The sequence below is a fragment of the Globicephala melas genome, chromosome 5 (assembly GCF_963455315.2).
Source record: "Globicephala melas chromosome 5, mGloMel1.2, whole genome shotgun sequence".
Lineage (NCBI taxonomy): Eukaryota > Metazoa > Chordata > Mammalia > Artiodactyla > Delphinidae > Globicephala > Globicephala melas.
Window position 1 is genome coordinate 20,324,783 of NC_083318.1, and position 23,839 is coordinate 20,348,621.

A 23,839-nucleotide genomic window follows, 5' to 3' on the forward strand; every position below is an offset into this window, starting at 1 on the left:
GTATTTTTCCTGCTTTCATTCCTGACACTATATCTTAATAAACTATATGTTCTGAGAACTTAAAGTGCAAGGGTCTACAAACCAGGTTAGCCGAAAACTAGGTTCGAAGTTGCCAAAGTGAGGTCACTAAATCACTTAGTCCCGCCCCGCCTCCGCCCTCCCGCAGCCTTTTGCTGCGCCCAGGCCAGGTTGCAAATTAGGTAACTTCTTATCATAATTACCTAGTCAGCCTTAATGGCTTCACACACTCCGCTCAGTCTCTCTGGTCCTGCAGGGCCGCTTTTCAATTGTTAAAACAGCTGCTGAGTTTCAAACCCGAGGAGGCTCGGAGTGCGCAGAGGGGGAAGCGCTCCCCGGCTGAAGGCTGTGGTAGGCAGGCGGCCGGGTGAAAAGTGGGACAGGAATGCACAGTTTGCACACTCTGCTTCCGCCTCCAACCTCTCCATTTAGCTCGTCTGCCCACCCCGCCCTCAAATCAACCCGAGTTCCCCCTTATTGTGCACCCAGGTCTCCCAGACAGGGCGATGGTCCCGTTATGCGTCTCTCTTGGTTTCGTAGCTTTGAGGGGGTCTCGGTGGGCCTCCCTCTGCTTCCCCGCGGCTGTCTGGGAGGTACGGAGGGGAGTACGCCCCCCGCGACGCCGCCCGCGAGGGTCCGTTTGGGAGGGGGGGGGGAGGGTGTGTGTGTGCGTGTGTGTGTACGCGCGCGCGCGCGGTGGCGCGCAGCGGGAGGGAGGGAGGAACGGAGCGGGAGGCAGCGGGCAGAGAGGGAGGGGGCGGGCGGGCAGCGGTGGGGCGGGAGGGGAGCGGCTCCGGGCTTCAGCAGTGACACTCGGGAGAGATCACACACTCCCAGCTCCGAGCCGCGAGAGAGCGGAGCGAACCGAGCCGCTCACACGCCGCCGCCCCGTGCGCCCAGCTCTCCCCGCGCGGCGCTCCAGCCTGGAGCCGGTGCCCTGAGCGGCCGCCCGTGGAGCCCGCGCCGGATCCCCTCTCAGCTGCAGCATCCTCCCGCCGCCCGGCCCCCGCACTCCCCCTGCCTTTTAAAAGGACCTTCCGCCGCTCCCTCGCTCTGCCCCGGGATCCCCCCAGTTCTGCGCTTCTCCCCGCGCCACTTCGCAGCAACTTCGGCGGCCGCGCGCCGCCAGCCCTCGCCCGCCTTTGAAGTTTGCAGCGCCGGCCGCAAAGTTGGGACACTTCGGCCCATTTCATTTTTCTCCTTTATCCGCTTCCTCCTCCACCCACCTCCCCCAAGTCCCTTTGGTTCCTGAGTACTGGTGCTTAGCATCTTGGCCGGAGCCGGGGACGTGGCCCCATCACACCTCGGGAAGGGATATTTCCTCTTCCCCGCAGGAAAACATTTTTTGTAAGGTAAGTTGCGAGAGAAAAACCCCCGACGTCCGACGCCTTAGCCCGCCACCCGAGACCTGGCGCAAGAAGCGTTCGCACCCGAGGGCTCGTCTGGGATGGGGGTGGAGGCGCGCGTCTCCTCACTTGGTGGGGCCCCGCTAGGTTCTCGGTCACAGCAGGGCGAGGGCGCCGGCTCCCGAGGAGCCGAGGGCGTGAGGGGCGTGGAGCAGGTCTCCCTCAGTTCTCCAGGCTGGCTTCGTGGCTGGGCGGCCCCAGCGGTGCTGGGAGGAGACGCAGAGAGTGCATAGGCCGGGGGCACGGGGTCCGGTGCCCAGGGGGCGGCGGAGTCCGGGGAGCCGCCCCCGAGCCCTTATCCCCGACTCGGCCTGGACACTTTCTTTGCCCGCCCGCCGGGAGGGCTGCTGCCTCCCTCCCCTGGTTCATGCCCTCCGCCGGCCGCTGGAGAAAGCCTGCGGGGCTGGTGGGGTCTTGCAGGGCGCGTCTGCGTGTGAGGCGAAAAGCGAGAAGTCAGGACAGCGCGCGGGGCTCGCCCGCCGGCGGGGCGGCGCAGGTTCCTGGCGGGCGGTCCGGAGCCGCTCAGCCCCCGGGGGCGTTGGGATCTCGCCGGCCTCGCCCGGCGGACCCCCCACCGCTCTGGCTCCTCGTTTGCCCTCTGCGTGGTAGGCGAGCATCGTTAGAGAAACTTCCTGGAGCTCAGCGGGGTGGCCTGGGACCCGATCCTACTTGTACCGGGAAAGCAGAGCGGCCACCGAGGGGACGCTCCTTCCCGCCCCAGCTGGAGCGACAGGGCATCCGGCCGTAGCACCGTCTATGAGGGAGTCTGGCGCTGCCTTCAGGACTGCAGGCGGGGCAGCTCTGACCCTCAGGAATCCGAACGATTGGCTCTAGGTCCCAGCTGTTCTCTTGGGGGCACTTCGCAAACTGCTGAATTTGGGGTGCTGTTTCGTTTCCTCGTGCGCCCTTCCTACCCCTTCCTCGCTGCACACTCCCGCCCCCAGAGGTCGAGGCGGGAGAATTCCCCGCAGCCCCCAGCCCCCGCTCCGCGCGGGTCGCCAAGGCCCCTGGAGCTCACCGCGGGCACCTCGGCGCTGCCGCTGAGCTGTCCTTCGGGTCAGGTCGCGGTTCCTCTCCCGGTCCCCTTCGGGGCGCTGTCCATCTCCTGCTCTGTAAAAGCAGTTCCCTGAAACCACCAAGACCTTGAGCGGGAAATGAACCTGAGAAAATGTTTCTGGGTTGGTTTGTTTGTGTGTTTTTAACAAAGTTCTTTTTAGCAACTTAGCTGGGTTGTAAATGTTTATTCCTCATCCCTCGATCCCGCTAAATCACGCAAAATACATATGTGTATATATTCATTTCGTTGCTGATCGCTCCGAACACGCTACCCTCTCTTCCCCCCGCACCCCTCCTCCTCCTGCCTCGTTTCCTGAACCCTTTTTCTTTTCTGAAGGAGGGAATCTCCGCACCTCCTCCTCTCTTCCTCCCACCCGATCCCTGAGCGCCTGTGAGAACCAGGGGAGTTATCAATGGAAATAAATAGGACCCCGCTCCATTCTCCGCCCCCTTCAAACAAGTAAAATCCTCCCTGGGCTTGCAGAAGTAGAGATAAAACATCCCTCCCGAGGGAGCGGTTTTGAGGATTTGATGGGATTGAATTGTGTTATTATCCTGAAAGACGTGATGGATGGATGCGAGAGCAAATATGCGTGCAGAGCAGAGGGTACTGAGGGCGATCAGTATTTATTATTACTCATTATCGTTTATTAAGAGTGATAATAAGGCCGTAACCCTGGCTGAAGACTATGTTTATATTTGGTTTTAATTTTACGTCAGTCTCTTATTACAGTGGTTTCAGAAAGTGAAAACACCAAAAGGGTATTAATTCCTCACACTCATGCTGCACATGGAATTAATCAATGTCAGAAAGATACTGTCGTTTTACCAAAGTTTTAACCCATGAACTTTTATAAGGTTGCAGTCTTATAAATGTCCTCATTTGCCTCAATCTGTCTCCTTAAAGTTCAAAAAACTTGGCAACATAATTAATTATGGTCCCAATTCCCATTTTCAATCTAAACCTATATTCAGGATTATATTAAACTATCCCATCATTTATCCTTTAAAAGTGACTCTGATGAGTTTAAATTCTTGGATGGGGAGCTGGGAATGAGGGCCCCAGAAGTTAGAGAAATTAATACTATTTCAGATTTCTCTCAAAAATCCTTCACTAATTCCTTTAAAAAAAAAAAGAAAAGAAGAAATTACAAGTGTTTTTCTCTGCACAGTTCTTAACTTCAGCGAATCTACTTAATCTTTACCACACACTGGGAACATAACAGCTTGCAGCTCTGTCTGTATCATTGTTTTCATTTTTATGTCAGGCTGTTTTATTCATTAACCTGTATGTCGAAGTCACAGGCTCAGCGTGACAGTAACACTCTGTTTTAATTAGTAGCTATCATAAAAAAAGAAGCTAGAACTCTGTAATGGGCCTAAATTGGTATGAATTATGTGTGGTTTAAATTACGCATTTATTTCAGCAGAAATGAAACCATGAATATAAAACATCTTTTAATCACTTGCAGATACAGCTTTTATCTCTTTAAAATGTAGCAAAATATATAATTGAAAAATACCCTTGTAAGAATGAGAGAAGCCCCCGCCCTCAGTTTATTTGTCCTGGGTTTATTGAACATCCGTGTGGTGAAGTATGAATGTTAAAGAGTAAAGAATAATGGCATGCTGAGGGAACGCTACATTCGAAGTAGCCACAGTGGGTCAGTCTTCAGATAACTTAATGCAGCAACTTTTTCAGTCGGCTTCATGAGCCTGGTGATTCAGATTTTAGTTTCCTCACTTGGATTTACTGACCAGGCTCTCTGTGTGATAGTGGGGGAAATGTGTTGTAAAGCTCCGACAAATTATTTGAAATAAAGGGGGGAAAGGTAGAAATAAAGCATAAACTGTCGGTTATCTTCCTATGTTCATTTTTCTATTCAGTCTATCTAGACGTCAGAATTTTTATTTTAAAACCGACTGTGTTTTTGTTGTCATTGTTAGGACAGAACTTATTTTGCATTTTGCTATGATGGATGAGTAGATATTGGAAATGGAACGGTTGTGCCTGAACTAACAGATAGTGTGGGAGTAGTGTGATTCCACATAATTTGCATTGATTGAAATTATTGTAATCCCTCTTCCTTAGTTTTCCCAATGATTATGTGGTTGATTCTAGTAACCAAGCAGGGTTCTCTGACACTTGCTTGTTCGTTGTCTTCTTGTCAGGCGTTGCTTTGGGCACCAGCGCATCCGTAGTAGCAGCCTTGTATTAATGAAACTTGCCAGGGTCAGTTGCCATCAGCCATTCACCAGAAAGAAGGCATTTCCTATGATCTGTACTGGGTCAAAGGCAAGCGTAACCTGCAAGAATCATTCAGAGTATTCATTTGACCTTGAAATGATATCGAATACCTCTAAATATTTATTTTGGAACGATTATTCTGAAGAATGTAATTTTCTCTTCCCCATTGGTTCACAATCATTTAGCAGAAGCAATAGCTTTAAAAGTTACGGTTGAATAGTCAGTCACACCAGGTCTGTGCCTTGAAGACTGATTTTAAAATTAAAGTCCTCCAGTATTTAAATACCCCATTTAAAACTACTTTGTGATTTAAGCCCTGAATTTAGGCTAAATTCTGCTTTATTTTCCCACTGTATTACAATGCAAATTGACACCCAGGATACACAGTGATGTTTCCACATTGTTAATTTCTACCTAGGAAGAAAAGTAAATACTGCTGTTGTTATTGTGGTTAAAGAAAAAAAAAGAGAATTGTATAGTATGACATGGAAAAACAGAATTGCTAATATTTTATTGAATTACACAGTGGTATATTGACCATAAATTCAGTTATATTGCTGGGAAAACCAGCACCCTTTTAGTGTGAATCTGTGGTTTGGTTGTGCGTACAGACTTATGTATCTATTGCCACTTCTGAGATGACACCTGAGATTTGCTGTTCTATATCCCACCAATGCCCAAACCAGTATAGGAAGCAGGTGGTTTCGTGGCTGCTTATTTCCTAAACACGCTTCTTAAACCCAAAGATGCTATATCTGCACCTTTCCCCTTCGTTTTGGTATTTTACCAAAAACTGCAAACCAACAAATCCACACATTTTAGTCTTTTGAGATATTTGGAACACGTGAAATATATAATTTTAATTCACCCCAAATAAAAAAGGCATTGCTTGCTTTGCATTTTAAAAAGTAAGAGTGAAGCATTTGATCAGTATGGAATAAAAGCAAACTAGCAATATGTTTCTGCAGACTTTTCCCTTTGGGATGAAGAATCAGATTTGACCACAGAACAGCTGGATATTGGGTCCTGTTACAATGTCAATTTTTTAAAGAACTCATCAAGCTAGATTTGATTTAAAATTAACTTTAAAGTCTGCAGACCTCAAGTTTATAAGTATAGAAACTTCCAAAATTACATGTTATTACTCCTTCAATAAGTTCCGGATCCTTTGGAAACTGATTTATTTTAGTAAGTTGGTGAATAGTTTTTGGTTTTCATTTGTTAATTTTTTCCTGTAGCAAATTTGGACATGACATATATTTACTGTTTCATATATCTCTCTGAAGTATTTATTTTTAGTTTCACTTGTAAAAACTCTGAAATGAATCTTTTCTTTGAAAAAGAAAAATGTGGCAGAATGCATATGGTTATCAAATATCTCTTTAAATTATTCTTTTGAAAGAATTTGCTGCCTTTTATATAGTTATGAGAAAAGAAAAAACATTTTTAGAAGTAACGGGGTTATATAAAGTTTGGAAGGAACACAACAAAAAACATGATTACACATGATTGAAAATCAGTTCATTTGAGTGGAACTCTTACACACTGCCTCTGCAGTGTGGAGATTTTATATATAATAACCAAATAACAAAAAAATCAAGTTATGCACTCGTGTCTGTTTTCTAGTTGGAATGATTTCACACAATAGCACAAGTAGTGGAGACCGACTGAAGTAAATGGTGACTACGTAAGATTTTTGTCTGTTAGTGTTTCTTCTCCCTAACGTGAAATCAGGGTAAACGCCCTCTTCTTCCAGCTGTGTGATCAAAGAGCCTATATTCCACAATCTAAAGACATAGCCAAAAAATATGGGCTATATTCAAATGGGTGTTTTACCAACAACAAAAGATTATCATAAGTACATCTTGTTCGCTGAGGCATGTCCTTATATACACAGATCTAAGTAAAGTATAAGACTGAAATTTATCATTTTCTAAAATAATTAGTAAAAACTGAACCCATAATTAGAAAGATCTGTGAGGTGTGACACCTTTTTGAAATTACCATGATTATTTTTAAAGTTATAGAAACTATGAACAAGTGTTTATATGCAAAGATAGATAATACCATATCTAGACAGTTGACAAAATGATAAACATTGTGGTAGTTACTTGGAGATATTATGTTTAAAAGGGAAAAATCTAACGTAAAAGGGCTTGATTTATTTAGGATTAATTTCTCCAATATAGGTGCCTCTTGGAGTATAGATGGTTACAATTTATAGCACATCGCCGTGAAAAGTAAACCCTAGCAATGCATGTGAACCTAGGAGATGGCTTTGATTACTCTCTTTTGTTCAGGTCATATGTACTCTAAGCCCATAGGCCTTGCCAAGTGTAACATTATGCATTTTATTCCAGTAATAAAATGTGTTTCTGATTAAATTATCAGTCATACCAAACACACACACATACACACACACGAACATAAATGTACTTGATCCTTCTTAGTTATCTTGTTTAAAATACATTTAAAGGTAAATAATAAATACTAGTATATCTATCATGATTTAAATCTAAATATTGTTCATATGTTGATAGCACTCAGTAAATGTTGTAATTTCATATTAGATTACAGCATTCACTAAAATTCACTGATATTATCAAAAGCTTCAAATAGAGATTGATTCAGAAGTAACTGGATCCTGTAATTGAAGAGATATTTGTTGCCAACAGTGGTGACAGAGATCAGAAACAGCAGTGCTGGCTAAAACACCTGGCCAACTGAGAAGAGACAGCAATCACTTACCTCTTGGCCTCTCCAAGTCTCAGTTCTAGGACTGATCCTTCAAAATTTGCTAAAATTGCTATGAGGGACTTCCCTGGCAGTCCAGTGGTTAAGACTTCGCCTTCCAATGCAGGGGGGTGCAGGTTCGTTCCCTATTGGGGGAGCTAAGATCCCACATGCCTCGCGGCCAAAAAACCAAAACAAAACAGAAGCAACATTGTAACAAATTCAATAAAGACTTTAAAAATGTTCCACATCAAAAAAATTCTTTAAAAAAATTGCTATGAAAATATATTACTTTTTAATGGAAAAATAAAACTGCCTCTTAAATAGGAGATACAAATTTAACACTCTAACAATTGCAGTAGCAGGATTAGGTACTAGTAGATGAACCAACAGACGGGTCTCCTGAGAGATGGCCTGAGAGGGACCCTGCCCCAAATGTCAGTATGGTCTCTCATGGTACTAAAACACCACCTAAAAAAAGATGATTTTTCATTTTTAAAGTAATTTTGTTTTTCAGCATCCCCTATAAATATGAAAATATCCCCAAGATGGGAAACAGGGTAAGCTGCAATTGGCCAACATCTTCCAAAGATGTTAATGGCTAGATAAAGCCAGATTGAAATGAGGCTAGTTTTAAGCAGAATTTTAGAGAGGAATGATGTATATCTTGGGCTGTCTTAGCCTCTCCTTCTGTAGACAACCTACCCTTAGTATGTACCTGTTCTATGGTCTCTTCCTCTGGTAATCGATTCTCAGTTTCTTATACTCTAGTATAAGTTATACTCAGGGCCAGCTTCATGGGCTGCAGTTAGGAGGAACCCCTGTGCTCAGTTGAGTAGTCTGCTGTTGTCATCTTGAAATTCTTAATTTATGAACAAGAAATCTTGCATTGTGTCCCACAAATCATGGAAGTCACCTTCATTCTCCTTTGGTGTGAATTTAAGACAGAATCTTCATGTCAAGGAACTGGAAAGGACATTTGAGATTATTTTTGCAAGGTTAGGTCCAGTGAATATTTGATTTAAAAACATGTCTTTAACTAAAATGAAAGAGACAGGATACTTCTTTAAACAATTGAGGTAAAGGTTTCCCATTGCCTCCAAAATTATATTGAGTAGCTATCCAGCTTCCAATAGTGTCAGTCTTGTAAAGCAAAATTCCCTAAAACAGAGTGTCCTTTTGCCCTCATTACAGAACACACGGTGTCTCATTATGATGAAAGGAGAAAATATCAGATGCTTTATTTATATTTACTTTTATGTGTAAAGAAGGAATATGTTTTGTTAACATTATTTTCAATGTATCTATTGAAAAAGGCACTCTCAGCATATCAGATGGTCATTGAACAACAAAAACAACATGGCAGAGGTGACAGCTTCTATGACGTAAAAAGACAAAGTAAAAATGACATTCTAATCAGCTTTTACGGGAAGTCAGCCCTCGCCACAGATTAACTAGAAAAAAATTTTAAATATACAATTTCATCCACTATAATTAATTATGATACTTATTCCAGTATAGAATGCCTTAAGTTATTTTATGTAAATGAAATATATCTATATATTTTAATCAGAATTCTAAGAGATTTGGAGACAACCCATTACAGAGCCAGAGGTCTTGAAAGGAGGTGGACAGGTAGCTGGAAGAACCCTCAATTAAATTAGCCACCATTATCTTCAAGGGTATTCTTAGTTATTTGTACAAACATTTCATAAGTCCTCTGTTATCGATAATTAGATATTATACTGCATTATATTCTGAAATTTCAGTATTTTAAGAGTTAAAAAAAGTTATCTAACCTTCTTAATGCTCTCATAAAAATGTATATTGTGTTACCTTTTGAAATTTTTATTTGAAATTTTATTAGTTTTCAGTATGGTTAGTTATTAACTGTGTTAAAGTTGTTTCTGTGCTTTGGGTTTCACAGAGTGAATGGAAAAGATTCTGTTTACTAATAATATTATAGCCCTTGACTGTTTACAAGGTGCTTCCGCATCCATCGTTTTCTTTCATCTTCACAGGAACTCAGTGAGGAAGTTATTATATCCTCTTTCTCCTGAGAAATCTGAGACTCAGTTTCGGATTAAAAGACTTACCGAAACACACACTTTTAAAATAAAGTGATAACTCTTTGATTTTAGAAGGAAAGTTGATAGAAATGTCTAAAATTTTTTAATTTAGATTAATTGCCAAATTAATTTGCAAGGACACAATTTGCTTAGAATTTTTTTAAATATAATGATTCAAAAATATCATCAATTTAGTCTAAATCCACAAGACTTTAATCGTAAGCTTTTTATGTGCTACATGTTTGTTTGTTTGTTTTGATATTAGTTAACGTATTACGGAATCTTTTAGGGGAAAATGATTACGTTTTCCAGTTTTAAATCATTATTTAAGGTCATGGCTAAACAACTTTTCTTTGAGAATAAACACATTCTAGTTGAAAATAACACAAAGGTCCAGCAAGGATAAATAGAAAAACAATGCCCCACACCTGTCCTTCTAGAAGGTTAAAGACTTTTTTTTTAATAAGGAGAATTTTTGAAAGTGAAATGGGGTATCGATTTCTGACTATATGTGTAAGTTCTGGTGTAAACCTGCCCCACCTCCCCACAATCCCAACCTCTGTTTTCACAGATTCTACCCCAATCACAAAAGGCAAAGTAGTTCATCACTTTGCTTTATTAAATCTACATATAGCCATGGAATCAATTCTTGAAGGCAAATCTCTTTTCCTTTCTTCAGCCTTCCTCTTATGGTCTCACTGACCAGCCATCCAACCCTTGGTGTTAAAATGCCCTAAGATACGCTATTGGTTGCATCTGATGTGTGTGTGTGTGTGTCTGTGTGTAAGTGTGTGTGTATAACAGACAAAGTCTTTAACATACTTTAGAGACAAGTTGTCTGGAAAAGGAAACAATAAAACATTTTCCTCAGAAAGTGGAGACTAATAAGAAAATTAGGGATTAAAATTGAGTTATAAGTGTATTAGAGGCATATAAGCTATGATTTTGACACATATTCCAAGTATATGTGGCAGGTATAGTACTGAAAAATCAATAAGCTACAGAATCCCTTTTAAAATTAGTAGTAATGAATAGTAATTAGTAGTAATGAATAGTAATTAGTAGTAATTAATAGTAATTCACACTACAGTTATTCCATTAATAATGTGACATTTTTGAGAGGTAAGATTTCAAGTTAGTTCAGTGCTAAGATTGTTTTAAACAGTGATTTCCCAAAAACTTGGATGAAATTTTATTTTTCAATGGAATAATGAGAGCTATTATAGACATATATGATAAGATATTCCAAATATCCAAAAAGTTTAAAGCCCTTTAAAACACAGTGAGGAATAAGTAAGTTCAGACAATGAAAGTATTTATACACACCCCCATATTAACACTTCAGCCACCAGATTCAGTCTATAATTGAAAAAATGTCTCTACATTTAAAGTTTATTCACACTTACAAAGCTACGACCACAAAGAGGCAGTTTGGAAACATCTTTTCTCTTGGCAGGTTCTGTCTTGTAATGAGCACTGAACACTGTTGACCCCCAACACTCACCAGCTGCAGCCTTTCCTCAATGTTTCCCTTAAAAAGTTTTTAATAAGAATAAAAACCACACCTACCTATACCTCTTACTTTTCGGGGAGGAAAGGAATGAAGTAATTGTGGGTCTGAATACCCATATTGGGTCAGTGTTTTGTGATTTGTCATCTCGCTAATTGTTTCAGGCTTATATATTTGTATTATTTCATCATAATTTGCTATAGACTCTTTATTAAAAGTGACTGTGAGATCAGTCCACATCGTCTGCCTTTTGAATGTCCTGTTCTTCAATCATCTCTTAATCCAGGAATAATAATGCAGAACATCCGCAGGGACTGAGCCTAACCCTCAACTCTCTGATCTCAGCACATGCATCTTAAATCCTTTGCTAGATCTAGTGCCTAAAAAGCTGGCACACACTCACCTTTGAATCAGTTTTAATCCAGCTTTGTTTTTATTAAACAGTACTGATGTCCTCAGATAAGGCATACCAAGGATAACAAAAAGAATATTAAGAGTTTCTACTGTCTGTGTGGTTGTTTTTAAAAACCCAACATCTTGGCCTTTCCTCCGTGTTTCTAGTCAGTCTCTTATTAAATAGGAACCTAACCTTTTACCTGATAGATTAGGTAAATAAAGATAGAATAATCTGATGCTGAAACTCCTTCTCATATCTTGTTTTAAGAGCGAGTCAAAACCTGTATCTTTTGCCATTGAATACAATTTTACAACTAGTTGGGTAGCTGGATTATAGTATTTGTAAATAAATAGAGCCTTCTTTACTTTCAAAAGAGCATTCATGTCTACGATTTTTTAATCTTATAACAATCCTGGGAATAATTGTCTTCATTTTGTAGATGAGGAAACTGAGACTCAAAGAGATTGAGACTTGCTCCAAGAACGAAAGCCGATAATTATTTGGTCAGAACTTCTCCAACCCAGATCTTCTTACTCTCAGTCCAGTGATTGTTTTCTATTTTAAATAGAAATTTTGGCAGCCTTTTAACTGTCCCCAAACTTGAATAAATAAATTAATACATACATAAAAATTACATGACAGGGGGAGAATGGATAAGAATAAAGAACAAGCCAAAAATTAAATTCAAGTTTTTGTAAAAATATTCAATCCTGAATTGATAGGAACCCAAGATGTGGGAATAGTCACCTGAGACACTGAGACAGGAGACAGGAGGGTGAGACAGAGAAAGACAGGAGAGAATCTCTAAATTACTAAATTGTCAGGAACCAGTGTCCTTGGAGAATATTACCTCATCTGTCCAAAGACATGGCTCTAAGTTTATAGTTTGTTTTTGGCCTTGGATTTTAAGGCCAAACAGTTTGAAAACTTTAACTTATTTCTTTTTACAAGAACAACATACTCGCATGCCCTCCTTTTTTCTGGAAATAAGAATAATCTAGGGTTAAACCATTTTGACTCTTTAAGGTCCCTGGTATATCTAGCTCACTCATCTCTCTTTCGATTACGTTATCGTGAGTACAGTTATTTCTAAATCGCTGTTTTGATCTCGTCCTGGGCTTTGGCACCGGAGACCCCTTTAAATCCTCTTTGGTAGCAGACAAGCTTTAATGCTGTCATATCAAAACAACTGCCAGGGGAGAGGAAGGAGTAAAGCTTTAGGACCATCAGATATTTGGGAAAATATGGGATTGGGTCCATGGAACCACACCGCTTCCTAGTCTGTGATATTTATTATTCTATGGTAATAATAAATAATTTCTTCTTGATAGCATTTATTTACTAGGACTGTATTTGCCAACTCCAGTATGTATCACTATATGAACAAATTAGAAACTTTGGAATAACTTTGAACCTTCTCACAACTTCCCAAATGGTAAATGGTCCACTTGTCCATTATTGGGCTTTAAGATGAACCTAGGCATATTCCTCAAAGGCAATAAACCTGCCTGTCATTCTTTTTTTTAATTTAAAGGAGGTAGAGAAAAGAGAAAGCTGAGAAATTGTGTGGATATAATAATAGTTCTCAAGGTAAGAGGAAGAGAGGATGTGGACAACCTCTATTTCACCCATGCTTCTCCCTAAATAGATGTTTAAAATGTTAAACTTTGGTAATGAATGAAAATTAGAAATCAGAAAGTTCAAACAGTGAAAATCTTGGAGATGAAAATCATAGTGCTGATCTTACCGGATTAATAGGATTGGAAGAGTCAGAGCTACTCAAAGTACCGTCCCTGAAATATCAGCACCTGCATCTCCAGGGAGCTTGTTCGAAAGGATGAGTCTCAGGGCCAACCCCAGACCTTTGGAATCAGAGTCTGCATGTTACCAGGGAGGCTGGGTGATTTGTGTGCATAATAAGGTTTCAGAAGCACTAGTCTGTACCACTCCTATTCTCTAATCAGAATGTATCCCAACCAAACATATTTTACGTGTTTACAGAAGACAGAGGCCTTCCTGAGTAATGCACTATGTTATTCTTACCAGGACATTCTTGTGTTCTTAAGGGCAAAAGAAATGCATCCTTATACGAAGTCCCGGCACTGCCTAGCACACACCATCTGTCTGTGGCAGCCACACCAGCAGATGTCTGTGATGTCCACCTCAAAAGATTAAAGATATTCTTCCCAACTTTTTAGGTTTCACACAGTAACTATTATAAGTTTAGCGCCCATAAAATTGTCAAAAGCATCCGTAACTTATTTCCTATTTAGCTTGTATTATCTCTTGTGAAGCAGATTCCATAAATCAGCAACAACAGTCAATTTTATTATTTTCATTTCCCTTTATTCGTTACACACTCATGAAACATCATGGGCATCTGCTAGGGGTTGGGTTCCGTGATCAGCATATCACTGTTGTAGAGAGAGACCATGTGTCCTTGCCACCCTGGGGGGGGGGGTGTCAAGAATACGTACAGAGAATTCAAAATGGTTTGCAATAGAAGTATGAGCGTGGAACATTTAGTGCACAACTAAATTTCTCTGTGGCTGTAGATGCTGGCGTCTTGAAGAATGAGTGGGATTTTGCCACCAGAGAGGGGGCAGTGGTATCCTGGCAAAGGAGGCGGCAGCTCCTCCGCGAGCTGGGAATGTGAACAGAGTGCGGGGAAGTTGTAGGAAGTGAGTTTGTAGAGTGAGGAGGGGCCTAAAGGACCTCGCATGCATGCCCTTCATTCTGTACTTCATGGGAAGCCTCTGACTTTTTTTAAGCAGAAGAGTGAAACAGATTCCACTCTGGGACAGTACAGTGCTGTGCGGCACGATTGAGCAAAGATGCAGGAAATGAGTATGAGAACAGTCAGGGGAGATGCAGTAAGTGGACAATTTGAGGCGTTGGCCGTTTGGTTAGAGGAGAGAGAGCAACTTTGAGAGAAGATGCAGCAGGGAGATCATCAGGACTTGATGGGTAACGGGACACGGGGATCAAAATATCAGATAATGTTGAGGTTCTAGTTTAGCTGCTGGCAGGACCGGGCTGCTGAGGTAATACTGATGTGCACTGATGTCAAGGTAGCCCTTCAGCAGCCTCACCAGGAGCTACTGTGCCCTTTCAGACAACAAACATGGAAACCAAGGCTCAGAGCAGTTCCGCTTACTTCATCTGCCCACAGTGGCAGTGGTACCCAGGGGTTTCGACAGAGGAAGGAACCCAGGTTCAGATTCGAGCCTGACTCCTGAGTCTGGCTTGGCGAGGCCAGCCTTGAGCCACTCCACACCGTTGAGGGTTGGGTGCCTGGGAAAGGAAGGAAGATGGGTCTGGAGCTAGCAATCAGCCTTGAGGGTTTGGCCAATAACCACCCCCAACTGCCTTGCACAGTTCAGAACATTTAGGGATTTTTCTGATGGGAGACATTTCTGATTACCTTCCTCTTCCTATAAGCTTCTTGAAAACAGTATAATTAAGCAAATATTTATTTAGTGCCTATTTTATGCAAGAACTAAAAAAGTCTATGCAGGGGATATAAAGAGTAAAAAAGTAATCTTGGTCTACGGGGCACTTTCTTGAGTAAATTCATGTTATGTAAGCCTCGTGAAGAGCTTTTTTTTAGGGACAAGAAAAAATATAAAAATAGCTATAATTCAAGTGAGATAAAGTACAGAAGAATCAAAGTCTCTGGTTTCGCTGGAGGACTGTGATTCTGCCTTATCCGCCTCTGATGTCCCCAGGGAACTTACAATAGGCACTTAATAAACACTAGCTCATTTACTGACGGTGTACAGAGAGAGCTCAGATAACAGACCATCTAAGTAAACACCACCCAGCTGCAATCCTATTAAGAATCTCCCTGGGGAAAGTCAGGCAGCATCCTTCCTCTGTCAGAACACCTCCTCCTTTTTAAACTGCGCCTTCGCCCTTCAGTTTAATGGCTTTATCAGATAAATCCTTATTTTACTGAGTCCCAATGTCCTTCCCTATAATGCCGTGCCAACCACTGAGACTAGCTGGGCTAGCCAGAGGGCTTCAATCCCTCTTTTATCTGCTAAGGGGCCTTAACAATATTTGGTGTCACCCTTCCTAGCACACCCTGGGTTTAACATTGGCCAGTTGTCCCCCACCTGATGTGATTGTCACGGTCCTCAGTGCCTGTCTTCTGGTCCCCAAGGCTTGCCAGTGTGGAGGCAAAGCCTCTTGGGTGCTGAGGGTTGAAGTTAATGCACAGGTGAGGCAGATTCCCGGATGTGAAGCCCAGGAGATGAAATAGGTCCTTCCCCTCTGTCTTCCTCAGTTTCCTCATCTGTAAAAGATCCCTTCTAGTCGCAACGTTCTGTGTCTCGCCATGGCTTATTTTCTCCATTCAAGTCCCTGCTGAAATGTCACTTCCTCAGAGAGGTCCTCCCTGACCACTCAGCCTAGAATCACGCTGTCCCCCCAGCTTGCCCCTCTCTGTGGCTCCCCTCCAGCCTCGTCACCAGTTTCATTTTCGTCATGGTGCTACTGCTCTCTGGCATCAGTATGTGTAGTTATTTACTTATTCATCATCTCTCTCTTACCCGCCGAAGTGTAAGCTTTGCAAGCATGAGAACCTCATGCACACATCTTGTTCACTACTGTATTTCTAGATATCAAGCGGTGCCTGGTACAGAGTAAGTGCCCCAAACTGTTTGTTGGATCAGCCAATGAGATCTGCATTTCCATCATGCTTGCTGTCCTAAAAAAACTTTCTGTTCTCATTGCCTTGTGGATGAGTACCGCTTTTTATTACATCACTAGAAGCTCTGTTATAAAACATTTCTTTGATCAAAACTTATGGAAGATGCAGCCCATGTGTTCAGCAGACATAGCTGGCAGAACTACCAAAGCAAGTTTTTTTCTTTTTAATTTATTTATTTTATTTATTTATATTTGGCTACGTTGGGTCTTTGTTGCTGCGCGTGGGCTTTCTCTAGTTGTGGCGAGCGGGGGCTACTCTTCGTTGCGGTGCGCGGGCTTCTCATTGCCGTGGCTTCTCTTGTTGCGGAGCACAGGCTCTAGGTGGGCGGGATTCAGTAGTTGTGGCACATGGGCTCAGTAGTTGTGGCTCGTGGACTCTAGAGTGCAGGCTCAGTAGTTGTGGCACACAGGCTTAGTTGCTCCGCAGCACGTGGGATCTTTCCGGATCAGGGCTCTAACCCGTGTCCCCTGCATTGGCAGGCGGATTCTTAACCACTCTGCCACCAGGGAAGCCCCCAAAGCAAGTTTTAAAACCAGGTTTGTCCTGAGAACAGGACTATCTTTGAACTTGAATAATTTAAGTACCTGATTTTGTTAGTAGGGTAAATAGAACTAAAAAAGCCTTTTAGATTTTGAAGTTCCTTTGAGAAGGTAGTACGTCTGCCCTGAGATAGATGGAAAGGACATAAATAGTCAGGGTTGTTGCTGATGGATGAGTGATGAGCTTGATCACTTTTTAGAATCTTTTGTTCCTGCTACAGTATTTTGCTTTTGTCTTTTAGTTTTATCCTTGGTGTCACTAACACACAAAACCAGTAATGGTCTCATTTCAGAAGATGTAGTGATTATTCAGTTTGGCCCATCGGTCAATCAATATTTAGTGAACACTTAATTTGTGTATTACAAAATATCTGAAATGATTGCTAATTTTTCTCCCTTAGACTCTTATCTTTCAGAGCCTGGCGTCTGTCCTAATGACCCTGCCGAGGTCACATCTTTGCTTTCTCTGCTGCTTTTTCCTGCCTGTTGGTGAGCTCACGGCCTGCCTCTCCCTTGCCCACGCCTGTGTCGTCAACCTCCTTGTCATATTATCCCTCTGTCTTGGGATTCCTCTCGTGGTGCTGCTTGCCAGAAAAGTGCCTGGGAGCCTCTGCTACGTGACATTTGGCAGGTGTGGCTTCATCAGAAAGTTCATAAGTTTTATCTAGCCTATCCATTGGGACATAGCTTATAAAGGGGTCTGATCATATATGCCAAATGGCAATGGTTTCTTGTCAAATTTTCTTCATAACTTCTGTATCTGTCTTTCTTCGTTTCCTGCGCACTTACCACAAACAACCCCTTACCAGAAATTTTGACAAAATAGTTGACCTCATGCATCCTTTCCTTTGAAGCAACTACTGGTGTGTGTGTGTGTGTGTGTGTGTGTGTGTGTGTGTGTGTGTGTGTGTGTGTGTTGCCTTTCCCCAGTATGTCTCACCACCTTCCCTGTATCCGGCGGATCCCATTTCCCACCCTAACAACTGAACTCCTGCTACTTCCCACCTTGGCCTGCGCTCCTTTATGTTTGTCATAACACGAAGAGAACACCTTCCTCTTTTCTCCTCTTTTCTAATACTTTATCCAGTATAAGAATTAGCTTTCAAAAACTGCATCAAGATGGCCAGCAACTCAAAAATTATTTGATGCCAGCTGGAAATTCTGCTTGACTCATCTCATTTCCCTCTGTTTTCTTCCATCTCTTCATTACTTAGGTTTTGTCATTTTATTGTACCTGTGTTACTATAATCAAGGTGTTATCTTCGATTCCTCTCTTTTCCTCACTTCTTACCTCCAACTCACCTGCACATTCTGGTGGCCCTGCCTGTAAAACATATTCCCAATCTCTTCACTACTGTCCATCTCTGCCACGAGGCTTAAGCCATCAGCATGTCTACCGTGGACAACTGTAGTAGCCTTGCCTTCATCTGATCTTTCTGCTTTTACAGAGATGAGCTTGGTTTTTGCTTTGACAATGATCCCTTCCCTAAAACCCATTTTCTACACAGTAGACAGAGTTACACCGAAAAACCATGGACCAGATCACGGTCCTGGCCTGCTTAAAGGGCCTTCCATCACACTCAGGATAGAATCCTAACTCCTTCTTATGGTCTGCAGGGCTGTGTGTGATCTGCCCTTTGACCTCCACTCTGTTCCACACTGATAGCCTTTCCTCTCCATAGTGCCCCAGGCCTACTGCCAACTTAGGGCCTTCACACCTGCTGTTTCTCTGCAGGAATGCTCTTCTCCCTGCCATTTTTTTCACTGCTTCCTTTCCTTCATATCTCAGAGTAAATGTCATTTTCTCCAAGAAATCTTCTCTAAATATACCATCTAGAGTGGTCCTCACCACACTATCTTTCACACAGGCATCTTTTAATTCTCTGCATAGCAATGACTACCAGCCAATAGTGCTTTCTGACTTATGCATCTGTGTCTTGCTATGACCCCCATGAGAACATGGATTCATGAGATCATCCCTGGCCCCAGAAGAGGGCCTTGCATGTAGCAAGGACTCATTACATATATGTTAAGTAATAAAATAGTGAATGAGTGATACGGACATGATTGGACTCTGGTGTCTGGGTTGTGTAACTTTTGTCTTTATGAGTAGATTATAAATTCCTAGGATATTTCTTTTGAGCCCTTATGTCACCTACTTCAGTTTAGAATATGGAGTCAGTGCTTGGAAAATTCTTATTCTCTTGATTTTTAGCTCTTTTGACCATATTTAGTTTTTGGTATCCTAAGAAATCTATGGAGTATCTTACTGAAAAGTTCCCTTCTTGAATAAAATAACTGTAAAAATATCAAATCTATAATTCATATACTATAGTCCCAACCTCCAGGAGGTCTACAACAACTCACCTCCAGTGTTTTAATGATTATTTCCAAGAAAGTAGAATTGGGTTTACTTGCCAGTAGAATTTCACATTAATATTCTTCTGTAGTGTTACCATGGCTGTGGAAACCCTTTCTCAAGGTTAACCTACAGCAGCAACCATTCAATACATGAAATGGATGGACATGTTTCCGTAAAGGTAGGTTGATTTTTCTTTACTTCTGTCCTTAACCTGTTATTTCTCATCTTAGAATTAGATACAGAGGAACCCAAGTTGCATTGTGTCCTTGAGGAACTTAGTTTCTGCCCTATGCTACCAGCTTTTGTGAGAAACAGGCTGAACTAACCCTAGACTCAGGGGCTCACAGCTACAGGGTACCCTGGAGAACACCTGGGCCAACAAGCCATCAACATGAATAGCTCTCCTGCCTGCAGTGGAAGTGTCTTGACTCTCAGTCTGTGATTTTTCCACTGAACCATGCTTCTTGACCTTGGGGGTGGCGGGAGGCTCTGTGTGGAAAAGAAGAGTGATCTTCAAAAAAGTAGCTTGTCTTGATGAAATATTTGTCCTTGCCTCTGCGGTCTTTCTCTGTGATCTTAGGGACATGATGTGAAATTTTAAGGACCCTCTTCAGAATGCAGTTCCCTGCTGATCTCTCTCCTGAGAATATTTTCTTCCTTACTTCTTACTAGACCATAAACACCTCAAGAGGAGAGTATGTCTTGTGTTAACTGGCACACCGTTCTGTGTCCAGCACATGGAGGGGGCTCAGATGACATTTGTTTACTGATGCAGTTCTACTTCTCTGCCTCAACTCCCTGACCTCCCCACCTCCATCTCCCTTCCCCAAATCTAGTTCATTCTTCTCCCTTCATCCTACTTCCACTCTGATTCCCATTCTGTCCTCACCAGCTCTCGGTGACTCTTCACTCCAACCCTGTTAAGCACTTATTATCTCAACTACCCTTTTCCTCTTGGTATGCGTTAGCTCACACTGGAGGGCACTTTTATGCATGATTAATGTCCGCTTGACTCGATGGTAGAGAGTGGGACGGTATGGATGTGTATTCAATATTGTTGTACTCTCAGTGTATTTTTGGCGTGTTTTACACAGCAGGGACTCTGCTGACCATGACGATTCACTTTTGAGGCTGATATGTGCTGCTGTTAGATGCTGCTGGTACATTGCCACGTTCCATCTTAGCTAAGTTTCTGTTGAGGATGGCGTGTGTCGTTTCTTAACTGCTTTGGAGAACATTGCACAGGAAGTCATTTCCATTTTGTTGCAGATCAACAGGAAATAAGGCTTAGTTGCCAAACTAAAGTAAGAAAAGCAAGCGAGCATATTCCTCCTCCCTTAGGGGCTTTCATTATTCCAGGAATCATTAGCTTCTCCCAAGACAGTGGAAATGAGCCCAGGTATCTCAATTGCACCTACAGAGGAAATTTGGAGAGGAGGAGGATATTCAGTATCTTGTTCCAGCTTTATTTTGCATTATCTTCTAAATTGCTTTTGAATTTATCATATCTTCGAATCACCTAACTAACAGATGCATTTTAGGAGATCTGCTCCTTCCTTTAGTAAAATGAGTGTGGCTTCCTGAATCAAAGACTACTCTCTATCTCTAGTACATTTATTTTGGCCATCTCTATTGTTCATGATTCTTTCCATTGGCATTAATTATGGTAGGAATACAGGGTCACTTCCTTTCAAACCTTATCCTCTTTCAAGCTGTTCTTATTACGTAGGCTTGGCCATCTTTTAAAATTAGAGTGCCCTAGCCTTGGCCCTGCTGTGAACTGCACACCATGAGGATCAGAGGGAAGGAGATGACAGAATGGAAACTGTATTCAGATCTTTGGCATGTTTTAATTTTACATTGCTTTTTCATACTAATTTAATTTCCTTCCAGAATGAAAGTTGGCAATCATTTAGAGAAGTGGTAGAGGAGGTTGGAATCATTGCAGCTGAAATGCCTGTGAAGGTCCCTAATCCATAGATTATTGACATAATGAACTCTAAAACCCTTAATAATCATTCCACTCTGTAATGACAGCCTGCATTTAGAGAGCTTTAGCCTATGTGTTCTGTGCCCAAGGCTGGCTCTGCTCTGTTGGGCTATAGGCGTTAGAAATATTGCAGCTCACCCAGCACGGGCAGGAAACCACTCCTTAGCGCAGACCAGAAGCCCTTGACTTCTACCTGCTTCTTTCACCCTTTTCAAATATGGAAACATACCAAACCACAGAATGCTCTATTTCCCTCAAATTTGCAACCATAGTAGAGGCTACTTGTATATTTATAGGAACAACCAACTAATTTCAGTTAACATTTTCATTGTTTGCAAAAGACGGCAGAACAAAACGACTTCTGGGAATTCAGCTTTTTTCACTTTTTTCTGCCTTGAGGGAATCTGTAGGTCCAGGCTGGACATTCTACTGCGTCAAGTGCACAGACAGACCCCCCCGCCCCCGCCACCTCTCCTTGCTCACAGATCACATCCTGGCAGGCACGGGGGCCATCCCCCCCGACCAAGGCTACGTTTTTTTTTTTTTTTCTTTACAGCTAGATCAGATGCTTCAGATTTATTATCAGATGTGGCATGGATGATTCAAACAAAAACAAATGCCCCTGAGTTTAAAAATAGAAGTTAAAAGACTAAATATTTGCACTTAAAAAGGAAAAGAAAATAACAGAAATCTCTGCGGCAGACCATTCCTTGAAATTATCCTCACTAAATTATAATCATGCACTTTCCACTCTCTGTAATTAAACATTAGATTTTATTTATTCCAGATGCATTTGTCTCAAGTAAATTCAGAACGCCCCATCCTTCTTTTTGGTCATTGTAAGTTCATTTCATGTTTGTGGCCTACACATGATTGGGCGCATTGGATAGTTTTTAAGTGCATTTTAATGACTCTATGAATTTTCTTTTTAATTGTATGCTATGTGTGGCCTGTTTATCCTGATGAATCTGATTATTAAGTTTTATACCATGTAATGTCTATAGGAGCTCGATGACATTTTTTACAAATACGTTCACATGTTCTACAAGGAATTTGCAGAATCTTGGTGGTTGGTGGTAAAGGGATGGAGGGATTTGCTTTGATCATATAACTCACAGGTAGGTAGAGCTGCCGGCTGCTGTTCTGAGAAATCTACAGAACTGAGAAAGGTTGCAATGCCTTAATTTATATGACATCTTCTATTCACAGAGCCTTGGAAGTTCCATGAAAACCTTAAAGAACTTTTTATTTACCAGCCTTGCAAATTTCTTAGATTAGTGAAATGATGTAACTAAACAGCAGTCTATAAATATTAAACGCAAGCATTTTAATGGTTTGAAATATTCACTACTCTTAAGACAAGGTTCTCAATTAGGATTTGTGGTTAAATTCATTGAATACCTATTTCAAAGTAAAAAAAAAATTAACCAGATTTATTTACTTACTCTCATTGTTTACACAGTTTCAAATAATAATTTTTTTTTTTTCTTGCGATACGCGGGCCTCTCACTGTTGTGGCCTCTCCCGCTGCAGAGCACAGGCTCTGGACGCGCAGGCTCAGCGGCCATGGCTCACGGGCCCAGCCGCTCCGCGGCATGTGGGATCCTCCCGGACCGGAGCACGAACCCGTGTCCCCTGCATCGGCAGGCGGACTCTCAACCACTGCGCCACCAGGGAAGCCCTCAAATAATAAATTTTTATTTTCACTAAGTGAATCAGTGGATTAACCAAGATGATAAGTTGACTATGTAACTGAAGATAACTTTTGCAAAATGACGGTAGTAGAGCTGCTGCTGACTCCCTGGGGAAAGTTTTATTTGCTTTTAGGCCTATTGTGGTTTTTTTGTGGTGATAGAGGTCATCCTGGGTGGTTAGTTGGTACACTGATAAATTATTCCAGGCCCCTTTAATTTTTTTTCTTGCATACCATTTGACCATTTTACAATTCTCAAGCATTTCCACAGGTTTGTGGGAAAAGGTTGTGCCAGGTCAGTTTGACTGTTTAAAAGCCACGTAGAATAAAATTGGGGGCTTCCCTAGTGGCACAGTGGTTAAGAATCCACCTGCCAATTCAGGGGACACGGATTCGAGCCCTGGTCCGGGAAGATCCCACGTGCTGCAGAGCAACTAAGCCCGCGAGCCACAACTACTGAGCCCAAGTGCCACAGCTACTGAAGCCCGCGTACCTAGAGCCCGTGCTCCACAACAAGAGAAGCCACCGCAATGAGAAGCCCGTGCACCACAATGAAGAGTAGCCCCCGCTCGCCGCAACTAGAGAAAGCCCACGGTGTAGCAACGAAGACCCAACGCAGCCAAAAATAAAAATAAATTAAACAAATAAATTTTTTAAAAAAAGGTCATGTTAATGCTGAAAATAAAGTCTTAGAATTATTTATGTGTTTTCAGTTACCCATTAGCTGCTCTACTCCCTACCCATTCTGGGACAATACAAATGCTTTATATCTCTACATTGGCATTTTGTTTAAAACTGATCTTCAATTCACCCACTGCGGTCCACGCTCCGCGTTCTCTCTGTGGGGTAGGGCAGCAGAGAGCCCAGCAGGGAAGGAGGCAAATGGGAGAAGCAGCTCCAGTCATCACAGCCCTCAAACATTCAAAAGCAGCTCCCCTCCACCCTTCTAGAGCTGTAGTGTTCACTCGCTCGCCAGAGAGGGGGCAGCAAATATAAAAATAAAATTGCATATTTAAAAGGTTCTTTTAGAACCATTGCTCATGTACCTTTACTCTAACATCAACTAATTGGATTCATATAGTGTATCTAAATAGCTTGAATTTA

At 42.2% G+C, this 23,839-nt stretch overlaps 1 protein-coding gene across 1 annotated transcript in view; it reads left to right on the plus strand.

The window, feature by feature from the left end:
* Positions 1 to 874: 874 nt before the first annotated feature.
* The window catches only part of NDNF (neuron derived neurotrophic factor), a 38,565-nt gene continuing 15,600 nt past the window's right edge, over positions 875 to 23,839 (plus strand). The window contains exon 1 of the mRNA XM_030863956.3: positions 875 to 1,370. The gene's annotated coding sequence lies outside the window, so the exon portion shown is untranslated. The remainder of the gene's footprint in view (positions 1,371 to 23,839) is intronic.